This window comes from Peromyscus eremicus, chromosome 7, assembly GCF_949786415.1.
Source record: "Peromyscus eremicus chromosome 7, PerEre_H2_v1, whole genome shotgun sequence".
Taxonomy (NCBI): Eukaryota; Metazoa; Chordata; class Mammalia; order Rodentia; family Cricetidae; genus Peromyscus; species Peromyscus eremicus.
This window is the reverse complement of record NC_081422.1, coordinates 27,253,142-27,271,596: the sequence shown is the minus strand read 5'-3', so window position 1 is coordinate 27,271,596 and position 18,455 is coordinate 27,253,142. Positions and strand designations below refer to the sequence as shown.

The 18,455-nt window shown below is 44.5% G+C and overlaps 1 pseudogene; it reads left to right on the top strand.

Moving 5' to 3' along the window:
- The first annotated feature begins 6,833 nt into the window (after window positions 1-6,833).
- On the top strand, window positions 6,834-17,680 carry LOC131914651 (dihydrofolate reductase-like; annotated as a pseudogene).
- Window positions 17,681-18,455: the final 775 nt, after the last annotated feature.

The window sequence follows — 18,455 nt, the reverse complement described above, 5'->3', positions numbered from 1 at the left end:
GGGGTGGCAAGAGCCCTGAGACCTGTAGAAATCACCCTGAGTGTACACTGGAGAGGGACAGCTCCGCACAGGAGGTAGAGGCAACATTAGGAGGTGACTGCCAGGAGCAGAGTCTGTGTGCCGCAATCTCCATCATGTTGGCCTGGCTGACACACCTTCAGTGTCCACGACACAGAACTGTGAGTCCAACCTTAAACTTCGTAAGATTTCCATCAGGAGAAGGGAATAAAGTTAGGGTAAAAATGTAGTAACTCTGGGGGGCGGGGCAGAGAATCAGCTTCCACAAGACAGGGAAACACAGAAAGATAAAAATCCACTTGAGGAAAGAACTCAAGGGCTGGTGATGTAGGTGAGTGTTAAACTGTTTGCTTAGTGTGTGCAAGGTCCTGGGTTTAATCCCCAGCAAAGAAAGGAAGGAAAGAAGGAGGGCGGGAGGGAGAAGAAAGGGAAAACACAAGAGAAAAGCAGAGAAGAAATATCCCTTCATTCCATGAAAAGCTTTGCCCTGTATCCTAGAAGAATATTTTAGGCTTCTCCAAGAAGCTGAAGATTGCAGACCTCTGGTAGAAGGGGCCCCAGCCTTAAGGTCACCTTGGCAGGTACTCTCCTGTGGGTCTCTAGTCCCACCATGTTTTGTGCAGGGGCTGTTTGTGCTCAACTTCATGTGGTCATGAACAGAACTGACCTCCCTGACTCAGCGGTCCTGACAAGATCCCTGCCTCAGGAGGTCAGGCTCCCTGGCAAGCCCAGCTCCTTTGCCACACCTGGTGTCAAGAGAGAATGATGTATGCTCCTGAATGGATGGGGCTGAATGGGGAGACCAAGCCCCTGTCAGTCAAACGCCAACAGGGCAGTTCTGAACCTGCCGGCTGGGTTAGTCATCACCTTTATAAAACAAAATACTCCAGTAATTAATACAGGGCAAATTAATTAAAGGAAGTGGGAGCAGTGCGAGGCCCATTATGAACTGGGTGATAATTATTAGCAAACACAGGAAGAGGTTGAGTAAGTGCCCCTGCCTACCGCTTCATTGGCAGTGAACTAAGCCTGAAATCCCATGTGTCAAAGGTCAGGAACAACAGAGCATTGCAGAGCCGAGCCCACCCGTCCACGGGACTTCACCCACATGACTGAAGCACCAAGGGAATGCCCAGCTCAGTTCTCTCTCTGACCATTCTACCCACTTGAGAATTTTCTAGCATTTCTGCCCCTTGATGAGTTATGACTCCAGCCCTCCACCAATATAATCATGAGTCTCTTAAGCTTTCTATGTAAAAATTAAAAAACAGGGATTTTAACCCTGTAATAGTCAAACATTGCTTCAGCTTATGCCTTCACACATCTTTCATAAGCACTCCCCAAGCCCTAGGTGACATCCTACCCATAGGGACAAAGAGCCACATTTGTCTGGACCAAAATTTGGTTCATCTCTCTCTCTCCTCTCTCCCTCCCATTTTCACAATATGTATTCCACGTTATTTTAGAAGCTCCAACCAAAGTGATGGGCATGTGGATTGGAAGGAAAAGAGCAGAACTATGTGCAGGGGCAGGTGAGATCCCGTGGCCTCAAGAGAACCCACAGAAGTCATCTGGAAAGCTAGTAAAATGGTAAGTTCTGTGAGGTTGGAGAACTAACCTTCAAAACTTACACACAAGGCACCAAACATCGGAAAATGAAAGAAAACAAAAGTATCATCTACACTATCATGGAAACAAGAGAATACCTAGGAATAAACTTATCAAAAGTTATACAATGTTTGCACTCTGAACTCCAAAAAAAAGTCTCCAAAATAATATTGAAAGAAACAACAGAATGCCTAGAAAAATGGAAAGATGCCTTGGATTGCACAGGTTCTTTTAATTTAAGAATTTTTTTTATTCATTTTACATACCAGCCACAGATTCCCCCTCATTCCTCTTCCCGCTTCCCACCCCAGGCTTCCCCCGCTCCCCTATGCCCTGGTCCACCCTCCATCTCCTCCTCTGAAAGTATAAGGCATCCCATGGGGAGTCAGCAGAGCCTGGTACATTCAGTTGAGATGGGTCCAAGCCCCTCCCCGCTACATCATACTGTGCAAAGTGTCCCACCATAGGTAATGAGCTCCAAAAAGCCAGCTCATGCACCAGGCATAGATCCTGATCCCACTGCCAGGGGCCCCTCAAACAAACCAAGCTGCACAACTGTCTCTAGTATGCAGAGGGCCTCCAGTCCACAGGTTCCACAGCTGTCAGTCTAAAGTTCATGAGTTTCTATGAGCTTGGTTCAGTTGTCTCTGTAGATTTCCCCCATCATGATCTTAACCCCCTTGCTCAATATAATCCCTCTTGTCTCCCTTTGACTGAACTCCTGGAGCTCAGCCTGGTGCTTGGCTGTGGATCTCTGTATCTGCTTCTATCAGTTACTGGATGAAGGCTCTATGATGACAGGGTGTTCACCAATCTGATAGGCCAGTTCAGGCATCCCCTCCACTATTGCTAGTAGTCTAAGCTGGGGTCATCCTTGTGGATTCCTGGGATTTTCCCTAGTGCCAGGTTTCTCCCTAACCTCATAATGTCTCCCTCTATCAAGATATCTCTCTCATTGCTCTCCCACTCCGTCCCTCCCCCAGCTTGACCATCTCGTTTCCTCATGTTCTCATCCCTCATTCCCTACCCTCTACTGCCCCCCTCCCCCCAGTTTACTCCAGAGATCTCATCTATTTCCGCTTCCCAGGGCAACTACAACCCACAGCTCCAGAGAAGCTAGCTAACAAGGATTGGACAATTTGATGTTTTTAAAACAGCAATAGCACCTACGTGGACTTAAAGGTTTAGATCGGACGGCTTAATCAACTCTACTTTTCTCTTGTATTTCATTCAGTTCCCTACACATGCAGCAATTGCCTTGTGGCCTTGCTGTTTTTCTCCCCTAGCTCATAGCAGAACAGACCTCTGCAGCAGAATGTCAGCCCCATGAGGTGAGGTTTCTTGACGAGCACAGGCTCCCTTGCCACACCTTGCATCAGAGGGAATGATGTTTCCACCCAAATGGATCAGACTGAATTTTGAGTCTGCAACATCCCAAAAAAAAGGAAATACTGCATTTATCGTTTCCCTGCCATGCTCCACTGTAACAAAACTCTCCAGGTGAAAGAGGTCTTCATTTAGTTTACAGAGATAGTCCTTGAGCCCAGAGTAGTGTCTAGTAGACAACGAACAAACATTTTGATGAGTACGGTCATAGCAGTTATTTTCAGAGTGACTCTGTAAACATTGCAGAGTTCTAGGGGTGAGCTTCCCAACACCATTGCCCCTTCCGTTTCTCACTGCTGCGCTTGGTACAGTGGCAATCCTGGGAAGCCAGAAGGGATGAGAATGTAACTCCTGCAGCAGGTGACCACACAGGCTGGGCGGAATCTGAGCCTCTGAGATTCCCTGGTGTGCTTGTGAACTTGCCAGCACCTGTGAGGAGATAAGAATAGACGGGCTTGAGTTTATGACCCAAAGCTCTGAGCAGTCCTAGAGTTACAGGCCAGGCCCTTACACCTCCCCCTAAGGGTCTCAGACCACATCTCCAGCACGCTCAGTCTGATCTCAAAACGCAGGCCAGCTAACCTTGTGTTCTGGGTATGCAGTGAGTGGCATGTCCTGTTCCTGATGGAAAATCTTGTATTGAAAGTCTAGTCGCTAGTCCTGGTCCCTACTCTTCGGAAGGGCTATGACCCACTTCTGGGACTGCACCATGCTACAGAAGGTGGTGGAGCCAGTTCTCAGCTATGAGAGTATTCTGTTCTTCCAATGCAAGGCTCCAAGAAAAAATGTGCTCGGCCGCTGCCTAGTCAGAAAACAGCTAGTCTGCAGACAGAAACTCAACAGATCCCAGAAGAAAGTCTTTCTTCAATGGAGTTGAGAGACTCTTGTACTGTTCCTGGTGACAGATAGCATCTCATTAATCCAGGTCTCTGGTTAGGGGCCAGCTGGAGTTTTATCTCTTTCTTCAATGATGCTTAAAGTGCCAGGGTATTTTAGCTGTGGGGCAAACAGAGTCCCCCCTTCAAGGTAGAGTGGTAGGTCTCTGTAGTTACCTGTCCACACAGGCAATGCAGTCAGATTAAGTGAGGAAGGAGGTCGCAGTGGGAGGAATATTTCTTCACATTATCTGTCTTGCTTGAGGGGACACAATCGTATCAGTTTTGCTCATTTGGCGATGAAGCCATGGGTTTGAAAATCTACTCTGGCCACCTACTAAACATCACAGTCTTCTTCAGCTCCCTCTAGAACACATCAGTCCATACCGTCTCTCCCTTGTGTGGTTGTAACCAGTCCTAACCGGAGTCCCTGCAAAGCCTTATTCCTTCCATACATGTGCCTCCCTAAGCCTTCCAAAGGGTCTTGTGGTCCTGGGGGCTGAGTTGAGACTCCTGATGTAATCCGTCCCCTTCTGAGCCTTTCAGCCTATGTTAACCATTCCTCCATCTCCCATCCAGGAAACCAGCCATATTATCTGTCTTTCCATTTCCCACATGCCATGCCCCTGCCCCCGCACAGTGCTTCCATTACAGTAATGTCTCCCCCACATGGCTTCCTCCTTCCTCCGCCACATCCACAGCTTTCAACTTCCTTTTCATGCATTAATTCCTACTGGTCCTTACAGTCTGCTGCCTTCGGCTCTTCTCTGACCCCCAGACCAGATTATATCTCTGATACATGTTGTCCTCTGTCCAAATTCAGCCCGTTTTTAACTCCCATAACACCTTTGTGATGGCCAACTGCCCATGGGCCTGACAGCCCATCTGTGCCTACTCTATCATCTTTACCAGTACCTGGGATGTTCCTGGATTACTCAGTGTTCACTGAGTGGAAAAACTGGACTCATTTTAAAAATAGCTACCAAGCTCCCTCTGTGCTCGTCTCCAAGTTTAGCCTTCAGCACTGTGTTCATTACACACCTGGGACCCTCCTTTGATTCAGTCTCTTTGAACCCTTCCTTCCCTGATGTATCTTCTGCCATCTCCTTTCTTATTCAATATGAGTACTCAGCCTCAGGTTCCTTCCCTAGACAGTAAATTCTTTTTCACTTAGAACTCAGATCCCCAGAGACACTGGGAATGAGGAATTGCCTGCTTAACTTTTTAAAGCCATTGGGAGTCCTGGCATGCCCCCTAGAGGAGGTAATAGTAAACTGCTTTTATTAACCACGTGCTCTGCCAACAACCACCAGCATTCCCATAGTAGTCACCAGATCTAGAAAGATCATGAATGTCCACATTCACAGAATAACTCCCCAGAGTCACCCCAAGATGTGATGTGACTTGACAACAGTTGTACAGAGGTCTGGAACACAACCCAGTGTCCCCTGTGTTGTTGCCAATTGTAAGTGACCTCCTTAATTTCCAGGTCCCCAGTCTCTCCACAGACTGCCACTGTCCCCTTTAACCCTGCTTTGGATGGGAGAGCCCATGGTGAGCATGCGTGTAGAGCCCACAAACTTCCCGATGATCTCGAAGGGAAGTGATGGTGAAAGTTCTGGCCCCATACTGCCCCTGGTCGTCTCCTGGCGATCTAAATTCACCCCCACTGTAGATTCAGAGAGTCACAATCTCCTGGGGTTAACCCCAGAGCCTGGGGTGGGACCCTTCCTTTCTAACTGGGGTGGAGAAATGTGACTGTCATCATGTGAGTTTATTTTACAGCCAACAGAAATCTAAAGCAACCAATGAAGTCAGGGCTCATCTTCATAGGAGCATTCAGAAACTCTAGTCCTGAATCTCTTTCCTAGAAGCAGGCACAGTGGAATACTATTGCAAAATTTTATTTCTATCAGACAGCAATCGCTAATAGAACACCTAGAACATTCTACCTAAATGTAGTAATCACACAAAATCAGAAGTATCTGCAACAGACATTTGTGTAGCACCTACACAACAAAATGAGTGATGTTCTCAGTGTTTGTAAGTCAGATGCATCTCTGTCCCACTTCTGCTGAGTCTAAAGTAAGACAGGCCTATTTCACCATCAATACCCTGGGAGATTTTACAGTTTGAAAGGTGAAGAAAGCCCGGGCACCAAGGAGAAAACACAGCCCTGCCAGTGCCATCAGGGATTGAGCCAGACAAGAAGACCCACACTCATGCCTGGGGTGCCAAGGAGAAAACACAAGTCCACCTGGTGCCTTAATGCACCAGGCAGTCCAGAACAGAACTATTATAGTAAGCAAACGTGTGGTGTGGTGTGTGAGAGAGACATAGAGAATGGTTCATGTCCTATGGACAGAGGCATACCTGAAGAGGTGAAAGCAGTGAGGAGTGGGCTGACGTGGGTGGTGTGGTTGCCAGCCAGCGCCATGGTGATATCTGGGCCTGGGCTGCTGCTGGGGGCCCATGTCTGGGTTCATGGACCTGATGCAGCCATGATCTGTGTTGACATCTGTGGATCCTGATACCACAGAAGGTTGAAAGGATAGGGCTGCACAGAGTTGGCCCAGCCACTCACTGGCTGCAACGCTAAGGAGAATAGGTCCTTCCCCTCACCTGCTGAAGCACTCAGGAGAAAGGGACCTACACCTCACCTGGGCAGCACAATAGAGCTGACCCTGTTCATGGGAGCATGAGCAATCTGGCCCTGAGGGTGTGAGAATGGGAGAGCAGGTCCTGCCCCTCCCCATCTGCCAGGTGGTGGTGTGGATGAAGGAAGGATGCCCTCACTCCTCACTCTTTGCCACCTACAGCAGGCAGGGGAGCTGACCCAACCCCTCACCAGAAGCAGCACCTGGGAGAACAGGCCCTGCACCTCACCTAGGCAGAACAGTAGAGCTGACCTGTAGACAGAGGCACAGATGAGCCAGCCCTGAGGGCATGAGAGTGGGCTGCCTGGTACAGCAACTCCCTGCCCCTCATCTGCAGTGTGATGGTAAGGGTGAGAGAAAGATGCTCTCCCCCTTCACCCCTGCCAGGTACAGCAAACAAGGGAGCTGACCATCCCCCTTACCAGCTGCTGCACTCAGGAAAGCAGCATAGTAGAGATGACCCTGTTGATGGGAGTACAGGTGAACTGTCCACATGAACGTGAGCTTGGGAGATCTGGCCCATATGGTGGCATTAGCGAGGGAGAGATGACCTTCCACTCCTCCCCGCCCTGCCTGTGGCAGTTGGGAGAGCTGGCTCTGCCCTTCACCAGCTGCAGTACTTGAGAGAGTGGCACCTGCTCTTCTCCTGGGCAACACAGAAGAGCTGGCCCTGATGGTGTGGGTGTGGGTAAGATGACCTGAGGGCAGGAAAAGTGGCTCTGCCCCTTGCTCATTGCTGCAAGGGGTGAACTAGCTGGGGAAATGCTAGAGAGCTCGCATGGTGGTGAGGATGGGCTGATCAACCCTGCAACTCCCCAGGCCCAGAACCAGGGTTATGAGTTGGCCCATCACATCATCCACCCATCTGTGATCTGCTAGAGCACGTGAAGGGGCTGGTCCTGCAGATTCAAAGCTGCAGGATCTCCCTGTTGACACAGGGCAACAACAGGATATCTAAGAGGAGCCTCAGTGATGGGCCATATCTAGGGTGTAGCAGAAACCAGAGGCCTCAAACCAAACCAATGACTCTTTGTAATGAATACTTTACTTACAAGTAAAGATATGTGGACAAAAGGATATACTATGTGACTCACCGTGCCACACTACAGCTTCCATGATGAGATTTTTTTTCTTTTCTCTTAAATTTCATTTTATTTTATTTGGGTGGGAGAGGTTGCAAGGGCAGAGAGGGTGGACATGAAGAGATGGGAAGATGAATGGCATCGAGATGCATGAATGTGAATGACTTGAAGAATAAATAAAAAAAAGTTAAAAAAAGAAAGGTTAAAGGAAGAGCCCTGAATTTTATATATATCAACACGGAGCAAAATGCTGAGTGCAAGACTGGATATGGTCGTTCAGGAGCAAGAGGTTGCCCCACACGCCACATGCCTCTACCTGGTTTTTTTCTGAAACAATACAATGGTTCTGCCAAGACATCCAATGTTTGTGAGTTTTGCACACGCTTGAATCTATAGCCATATTTTCAAACTGATCTACAGATTGCAAGGAGTTCTCCAGAACTGCATAAGTGTTTTCAAAATAATACCAACATGGACTTTGTCTTCTTATTTATTTATTTATTTATTTATTTATTTATTTATTTATTTATTTATTTATTTTGTGCTGTGTTCACATTTGCACTGATGGGGCAAAAGCGATGGTGGCAAAAGTGCTTATGCCTTAACACAAATCGAGGACTCACCAGTGGCCCTTGCATGCCTAGCTGCACATTCCCAGCTGAGGAGGAGACACCACTCTCACTTGATGAGAGAACAGAAAATATTAATCTTCCCAAATCCTAGTCCTTTACATACCCTATAGTGGTTCATGCATGCAATCCCAGAACTCGAGAGGCTGAGGTAGGAAGATGACACGTTCAAGGGCAGCTGGAGCTGCACAGGGAGCCCATTTTAAATAAATAAATAGAACGTCACGGACCCCATCAGTCACTTTGCCACGTACAGTACGGTGGTAGCCTAGCAGGTAGACGCAGAGCTGGGATGTAAGTTGCCAGCTAAACTAGCCATCAGTTCATTTGAATGTGGATGTTTAGAGGGATATTGTGGCTTTTCTTTAAATAAATAAAATAAGCTTGCCACTTTGATGAAAACAATTAGCAATACTTGTTGTCAGTGACAAAACTGGACCTTTCAAGCAAAAAAAAAATACCATTTTGGAAGACTAGTTTCTACCACTGTAAACATGACAATTTCCAGCCTTTTAATAAGACCTTTCCAGTGGTATTGCTGACATTATTTAACGATGGGACTATTTGTTATACTGTCAATGACTTGTGAACATTTAAAAACTCTGCTTAAGAATTTCCAAATGACCATTATTACCAAATTACACTATATTGCAACCAAAGAAGTTACTGAGAATTTAATATAGGGGCTGGGAGATAGCTAAATCTGTAAAGTGCTTATCTTGAAAGCATGAGGACCTGAGTTCAGTTCCCAGATTGAAAAACAGAATTCATAGCTGGAGAGATGGCTCCATGGGTGATAGCACATTCTGTGCTAACACGAGGACCTGAGTTCAAGTCCTCATGAAAAGCCAGATGTTTACAATTCTAAACAGGTTTCTTCTATGATGCTTAATCTTGATGGTCAGCTTGGTGGGGTTTAGAATCACCATGGACACACATCTGTAGGCATATCTGTAAGGAAGCTTCTAGACTCCCTTAGGTTAATTGAGGTGAGAAAATCCACCCTATATGTGGGCTGGGGTGCTAGACTGAGTGAAAGGGAGAATAAGCTGAGTACTCCCACCCACCACTATCAGCTTCCTGACTGCTTGTCCACTGGGATCAGCTGCCTCCCCAATCCTGCTGTCACGTCATTCCCATGCCATTTCTCACCACAATGGACTGTACTCCCGTGAACTGTAAGCCAAGATAAAACTCTCATGCCAGAAGTTGCTTCTCATCAGGTTTTCAGGCACAATAAGAACAGTTGTTAGCACATGCTGTGGGTGCTAGTACAGCAACGCTATAACCAGTACTAGATATAACAATGAATCTCAGCATAGTAACAGTGGGTGACTTCACTACCACATGCTCATGGGGCAGGACAATCGGGCAGAAATTGATGAAATGGAAATAACATAGAACAATATAAACATCAAATAATTATCAAATTATAAAGGATAAAGTTGGCAAGCCCTCAGCCAAACAAACAAACAAACAAAAAAGATGGTTCCATATTAATATAATTATAAGCAAGAGGGTAGATATTGCAGTAAGCACCCATGAAAGTCAGGGCATATTTTGAAAATCTGTATTCCAATATATTAGACAACATAGAAGAAATGGATAAATGTCTAGACATATATGGTCTACCAAACTTAAACCAAAGCAATTTAAATAACTTAAACTGGTCTATAACAAGCAACAAGATGAAGCAATAATAAATTGTCTCCCAACTACACAAGGCTCAGTCCTAGATAGAATCAAGACTGAAGTCTAATATGTCTTTACAGATGAACTAATGCCAGGGCTTCTCGAGCAATTCCATAAGTGTAAGGGGAAGGGATGCTACAAAACTCATTTTATGAAGGAGCATTACACTGATACAAAAGCCACACAAGAACACAAGAAAAAGATAAATTGTCAAGCCTTAAATCCCAGCATTCAGGAGGCAGAGGCAGGCAGATCTCTGAATTCAAGATTAGCCTGGTCTACAGAGCAAGTTCCACGACAGGCTCCAAAGCTACACAGCAAAACCCTGTCACAAAAAAAACAAAAAACAAAAAACAAAACAAAACAAAAAAAAAACAAGCAAAAAAAGTAAATTGTCCACCAATCTTTTTGATGAACAAGGATGCAAAAGTTCTTTAGCAGATACTTGTAAATTGAATTCAACTACATATCAAAAATATTTTTGACACGAACAAGTAAGTTTTATTCCAAAGATATGAAGATGGTTTGGCATGTGCAAATTAAGAAATATTCCATATCACACAAATAGACTTAAAGACAAACAACACACATGATTATAATCACATTAGACTCAGAAAAGACCAACAAACTTTCCTGAAAAAAGTCCTGAAAAATTAGGAGAAGAAAGAACATACCTTGATATAGACACAAGTTACAAATGAAAATTTATTATATGAGATGGAGAAATACTCAACTCTTTTACACAAAAATCAAGAAAGAAACAGGGTGTCTACTTTCTTCATTCCTATTCAATACTGTGCTTGAAGTTTAGCTAGAACAGTTTAGCAGGATACAAAAATCAATAAACAAAAAAAAAATGACCTTTTCTAGAGACCAATAACAAAAATTTAAGAAATAAATCAGGAAAAGAATCTCATTTCCAATTGCTTAAAAAAAACAATGAATTGCATACTAATAAACCTAGCCAAGGCTACAGTGAAAATTCTAAAACACTGAGGAATGAGACTAAAAAAGATACTGATCATGAGTCGGCAAAACTGCATCTTGAAAATTGCTCTATTATCAAAAGTGATCTGTACATTCAGTGTAATAATTGCCATCAAAACCCCAGAGTGGACAGGGAAATATCCTAAGTCCCCTGCCTGAACATGAAGAGCCAGGCAATCTCTGACTGCTGAGAGAGGGAGAATCCATCCTTTCCAGGGAAGAGTACATTGATAGGTTATCCAGTCCCAATGGTTGACCCTAAACACACACATATATGAGCAAACACTAAATGGACTGAGTAAGGGGTGTGTGTGTGTGTGTGTGTGTGTGTGTGTGTGTGTGTGTGTGTGTGAAATCATAATAAAGAAGAAAAGGTCATGAGCTTGAGAGGGAGGGGGAAAGAAGCTGGAAGGAGGAGATGAGGAAATAGAAATGATTTAAATGCAGAGTACTCCTATATGAAATTCTCAAAAGAATAAATTAATTAAAATATTAAAATTTTCAATACTATTCTTTACAGAAATAGAAAAGGGAAATCCTAAAATCCATTTGAAAGCACAAAAGACTCTGGGTGGCCAACATAGTCTCAGATAAAAAGAACAAGGATGGAATCATCACATTATCCCACAGAGCCGTCATTTGCTTTTCCAAACCAGACACAGGTCAAAGAGTGGGATAATGGAACACAACAGAAGACCCAGAAATAAATCCATATGGCAATTGACACCTGGTTTTTAACAAGGATACCAAATACAAACTCTTCTACAGATAGTCCTGAAAAAAACTAGATGTTCACTATAAAGGGATGAAACTAGATCCCTCATACCCTGTACAAAAGGCATTTAAAAATGGATCGTAGGCCTTAATGTAAGACCCAAAACTCCAAAACCATTAGGGAAACGCACATAGGATTCAGACATAGGCAAGGATCCTCTAAAAGGCCTCCAAGGCGAGGAAGGTGGCCCAGTAGGTAAAAGCACTTGCTGTGACGCCTGGCAGCCTGTGCTTGGTTTTCAGAACCCACGGAAAGGTGGAAAGAGAGACCCAACTTCATAAAGTTGTCCTCTGATCTCCACACACTTGCACTTGCAGTGTGTCTCACACACACACACACACACACACACACACACACACACACACACACACAGAAACAGAGACAGAGAGACAGAGACACAGAGAGAGAGAGGAAGAGAGGAAGAGAGACAGAGAGAGAGAGAGAAAAAAGAGAGAGAGAGAGAGAGAGAGAGAGAGAGAGAGAGAGAGAGAGAGAGGCTTCTTTTCTAAGGTTCTTACCTCTTTCCTAAAATGCTGTTATTTCTTCTCTCTGCTCCTCCAATGCATATAAGTGTGATTTTATCAAGAATTCTTTTAGGGAACCAGGAAGATAGCTCAGTGGTTACAGCATTTACCACAAAACCTGAGTTCAGATCCCAGAGCCCACACAATGCCAGTGAACATGGTGGCCCATTTGTAATTCCAGCTGCAGAAAGTGGCAATGAGACTCTTCAGAGTGAATGGGCTAGCAAGACTAGCCAGATCAATGACGTCTGGGGAGGAGGGGAAGGGGGGCACTGAAAGCCCCTGCTTCAGTGAACAAGGTGGAAGAGAAATTGAAGGTCATTCCCAATATCAGCTTCTGGCCTCCACGTACACTCATGCACACATACATACACATGTGTGCGACTACATGCATGCAATCATGCCAACACACACACACACACACACACACACACACACACACATACACCATGTGAAAATGAACAAAGGAAAGTAACGTCTTTATAATTCCATGGGTGTTCTGGGTGTTGTATTTGGGGCAGAGAGAACGCTCTCAACTCAGCCCTATTTTCTCCTCTTCTCTCAGCTTTCTAGGCCAAGCACCCTGTGCAGAGAAAGATGCCTCCCCTCCAAGAGAAAAACAGCTGGCTTGACTTCCTAAAGCATTTTACAGCATCACTGGATACTAGACACCCATAGCAAAGGGTACAAAACTGAGTTAAAATAATTAAAATGCCAGCCATTTGTACTGCCGATGCAGAGGCTTGTGATCCAGCTATATCACTCTTGAGCACTTACCCAAAGAACCCTGTATCCCACTGCAGAGATACCTGCTCATCCATGTTCATGGCTGCTCTATTCACAATAGCTAGGAAATGGAAACAGCCTAAATGTCCATCAACCAATAAGTGGATAATGAGGATATAGTATATTTCTACAATGAAATATTATTCAGTCATTACAAAAGACAAAATTATGACATGTGCATGTAAATGTATGGAGCTGGAAATGCTGGAAACCTCTGAGCAAGGTAACCCAAACCCAGAAAGACAAACATGGCATGATTTTGCTCATATGTGGATGTTAGCTGTCAATATTCCTATACATGTGTTTCATTTAGAGTACCCATAGAGACCAGGACTGAGTAAGGGGCCATGAGGGTGCTCTCAAAGACGGGAAGGTGGAACACAGTGGTATTAAAGGGGGCAATGGAATAGAACAGGTTAAACTGCATCTGTCTTGCTGTGATAGACACTGATCATACCCAGTTTGAAGAAGAAAGGGTTTATTTCAGCTAACCATTCCACATGACAGGCCAGTAAGGGCAGAAATTCAAGGCAGGAGCCAGGAGGCATGAAGTAAATAAGGCAGACACCACGGAGGAAAACTGTTTACTAGCTTGCTCTCCATGGCTTGCTCAGTTTGTTTTCATATACAATCCAGGATCACCAGCCCAAGGTTGGCAATGCACACAGTGGGCTGGCTGGGCCTCCAACGTTAATCATTAATCAAGAAAATGCCCCCACAGACTTAACTACAAGGCAGTTTAATAGAAGTAATTCCCCAATTCCCTCTTCTAAGATTACTCCAGTTTGAGTTGTTGACAAAAATCTAATCAATACAGGAAGAAATATAGAAATGGATAAACACTAAAGAGCTTTCAAATAAAGTCATACAAAAACCTACCTACTACTTAGAAGCTTACACACACACACACACACACACACACACACACACACACACACACACCACAAATGATAACAATGCTCCTAATAGACACTACATTTAACAAATGAAAAGCCCAGGGCTGGAGAGATGGCTCACTGGTTAAGAGCACTTGACTGTTCTTCCAGAGGTCCTGAGTTCAGTTCCCAGCAACCACATGGTGGCTCACAACCATCTGTAAATGAGATCAGATTCCTTCTTCTGGTGTATACATAAAATACATGAATAAATAAATCTTTTTTAAAAACAGATTAAAAAGCCCAATGCCAAGAATGAATTACTTCCTCTTTTGGCCAATGAGGTTCCATAGACCCCAAACATTGAAGACTACTGCCGATGCAATGATTACCCTCCAGAACTTGACAGTAAGGCTGTATTGCTGAAGACATCACATAATAGAGTTATAGAATATGATGAAATCACTCTGATCCTATCTGGAAGCTTCGTCCTTGTTGGGTAGCCTTCACAGTTGGAAAGTGCTATACTAGGGGAGAAAAATAATCATCAATCTTACCTAGCTCTGAACCTGCAATAATGAATGGCCTGTCAAGGCATGCTCAATAGTGACATGAACATCAGAGGAGTAACCAACCACTTTCTGATTGAATTTAAGGCCTCCTACACAACATGCAACCCATACCTGCTACCAGTATCAGGGCTAAGACCCTGTGGTTAGACAGGTCATAGGACCTAGGAGAGAACCTACTACTATTATTCTACTAAATTGACCTAGTTTGAACCAATTCCTGATGACTTATCATCATACCCATAGATTAATGTATCTCTCAACCCTTATCAGACAAGCTTCTATTTGTAGTAGATGGTGATTAACACAGAAACACAAAAATTGGTTCAAGTATAGAGAGTAAGAAGATGCAGAATGCTCAGCCCTAAATGGAACATCTATATAACGCCCAAGACAGCTTTAATTTATGACTTTACAAGATCCGGTGTTAACCTAGAATGCAAGAGTGCTGACTGAAGCAAAGAAAAATCTTTATGCACCCTAACACATGACCTTCCCAAGGCCCGGGGATCATTAAGAAAGAAGGGGTTGAAAGGCTGTAAAAGCCAGAGGTGGTCGATGACCATAAGAAAACAGTGTCCCCTGGCCACAACAGGGCAGCTGAACATGTGACCTCACAGTGGTTGTGACAGCAATCACAGGACCTGTACAAGCTCCAGACAGACAAAATTCCACCATGGAAATGGGGAGTTAGCATGAAATCCTAACCCTGGGAAGAGCTGGGGAGAGAGGGATGTGATCAAAATATAGGAGACATAATTTTCAAAGAACTGCTAACTTTTCTAAAAGATCGTAAAAGAAGGGAAGAAGTGTCACATGTTAAGGTTTATAAAGATTTTTCTCTGCCTCAATTATTACTCCTGCTGATCTAGGTTGACACCTGGTCTTAGAAAGACATTAATTAGAACTGTCTTGCTTTCACTAAAAAATAAAAAAATAAAAAATAAATCTGTTAGAAGTAAGAAATTGTCCAAAATAGATTGCACCTCTTTGCCCCAAACCAATGAAGTCACTTGCTTCTGCTCTGTGGATCACTGCAGTCCGAGATCAGGGAGGCAGCATAAATAAGGGAGTCTATAGACTCTGAGGTAGACAGCATGTTAATTGTGAGTCTCCCATAAACTGGAGACCCCACAGGTACAACTGATATTTCCCCCTGCAGAATATAAGCTCTGAGTGACCAAAGTACACACAAAGTCAATTAACACAAAGAAGAAACACAGGGGAGCACATCTAATACAACTACAAATACAAATATGAATATGGATTTGTATTCACAACTCAAGTTATAAACACATGAGTGGATTTACTCTTGTGTTCATGCCACTGTGCAAATTTTTATAAGGTAAATCTCCAAGGGTCTTAATGCTGTGGCAAAGATTACATGACTTTCAAATTTTGACAGATGTTACTAAATTGCCCTCTGATTTCCCATCAACATCAATGTAATCTATTCCCCACAGATGTGTCCACAGAGGTATTGTCAATTTTTTTTGCATTCTGATAGGTGACAAATGATCTTTTGTGGGAGTGTGTGTGTGTGTGTGTGTGTGTGTGTGTACAAGTATGGAGTATGCACATGTGTGTGCACGTGCACTCCTGTGCATAAATGGAGGCCAGAGGACGGCTTCAGAAGAGTCCTCCACACTAGTCCTTTGCACTCAGAGCTCAGATTTTTCAGCTAGCTAGCAAGCCCCAGTGGTCCTCCTGTGTCCACATGCCTAAGACCAGGTTAGAAGCGTGCGTGGCACCACACCCAGCTTGTTTTGTGGGTTCTGGGACCCAGACTCTGGTCCTCATGCTTTCACAAGAATTCTTTCCCATCCAGCCATCTCTCCAGCCTCCCTCAAAGACTTTGCAATTTGCATTGCCCCCACTGTAAAGAGTTTGAACCTCGTTTACATGTATTTAGGGACCTTTTATATTTGCTGTCCTGGAAATGATCTGGTCACACCGTCTACCCATTCTTCTTTTGGATTTTGCTGTTTTGCAGGCTGGTGCCTGTGAGTGCTTGAGCCAGACTGGCTTTTCTATAACGAGTCACAAACCCTTTTTATTTGATTATATTTTTTAAATCATACGTTTGCCATTCAGAGAGAGCGTGTATGTGTTTGGTGTAAGTGTATGTGCCAGATGTAGACACCCCTGCACACACATGTGAAGGCCAGAAGAGGCCCTGTAAGGTCTTCCTCTTTCCCTCTCCACCTTATCCCTTTGAGACAGGGTCTCTCACCAACCTGGGGGTCGGCAAGCCCCTAGGATCTTCCTCTCTCTAGCCCCCCAACCCTCCCCAGTGCCAGAGGCACAGGAATACTTGGCCACAGCTGGTTTTTTTGTGGGTCTTGGTGAATCCAAACTCATATTACTGTGTATATGTAGTAAGCACTCCATCCCATTAAGCCATCTTCCAGCCCCCTCAGACTTTTTTACATTATTTAATTTACCAATCCTCTCTGACTTTGTGATTTCTGAATTCAAAGTCATAGTTAGAAGCATAATACTCACTTGAAGGTTATAAAGGTTTTCTCTCAAATTTCACCCAAGTATTCATCTAGTGGTTACATGAATTTAAGAATAAATAAATAGAATTCTGCACCAAAACTTGAGGGGAAGCCTGGCATCTGGGCTGGCAAGGAAGTGATCACCACTGGCATCATGGTTCATTCCAAAACTGCATCATTGATTTGTCCCACAATATGAGCATCAGCAAGTATGGAGATCTGCCCTGGTCTCTGATCAGGGAGGAGTTCAAATACTTCCAAAGAATGACCACAGCCTCTTCAGTGGAAGGTAAACAGAACCTGGAGGTTACAGGTGGGAAAACCTGGATCTCCATTCCTGAGAAAAAATATGGGCTGTTAAAGGACAGAATTAACATAGTTCTCAATAGAGACCTCAAGGAACCACCACAAGGAGAGCTCATTTTCTTGCCAAAAGTCTGGACAATGCCTTAAAACTTATTGAACAACCAGAATTACCAAATAAAGTAGGCAAGGTCTGGACAGCCAGAGGCAGTTTTGTTTATAAGGGAGCCATGAGTCAGCCAGGCCACCTCAAACTGTTTGTGGCAAGGATCATGCAGAAATCTGAAAGTGACATGATTTTCCCAGAAATTAATTTGGGGAGATATAAACTTCTCCCAGAATACCCAGGTGTGCTTTGTGAGGGTCGGGAGGAAACGGGTATTAAGTATAAAACTGAAGTCTGTGAGGACTGAAGGACAGACGCTTTGTGCTTGACTTCAAGATGTTCTCCTCCTAACATGATGGTTTCGACAAGGCCGTGGGACTGCTGTCCGCTGTCAATCTACGAGCAAGTATTTCTTTAGGGAGGGGCAGTTGGAAGTGTTTGTTTCCTAGTGCCGGAGATGGAACCTGGGGCCTGGTGCATGCTGGGCAAATGCTGTACTGCTGAGCCACACCCCAGCCCCTGTATAATTCCAAACAATGTCTTCATTTCCCATTAACCTAACTAGGTTATATTAAATATGCTTTAAGAAAAAAAAAAAAACAAGAATAAATAAACAAACCTTTGGCTCCTGTGGAGTTGTTGGCTACTTTTTCTCCCTCGGGGAGGAGTGCTGTTTCGTCTTCCTCTGCCATCGCCCTCCTAAATAACGTCCCTTTCATCCTACCCTGAACTTGGCCTGGCCCTGCTTAGGCATCACAACAGCTGCCGGCAGCACAGACTTGAGGAAAGGCAGTGGCCTCTGCCTCCCAGACCGACCAGAATCTCCCCCACCCTCCGTGAATCTGAGCTGTCTGGGATGGAATGAGTTCGGGGTGATTACAAGGGACCACTGAATGCAATCCAGCGGTGGGGACCCTCAAAGGTAGTTGCCTTGTCCACTTAAAATTCTTGGAAGCACTGGGAAGAGTCGCTTGGAAAGGGAGAAAAATGGACTTTAAAGGGTGACGTCAGGGCTTCATCATGCGCTCTTGGCTGGTCCGACTCAGGGTGAGGATTTGGAGGCGCTGTGGGAGTATCCGCTC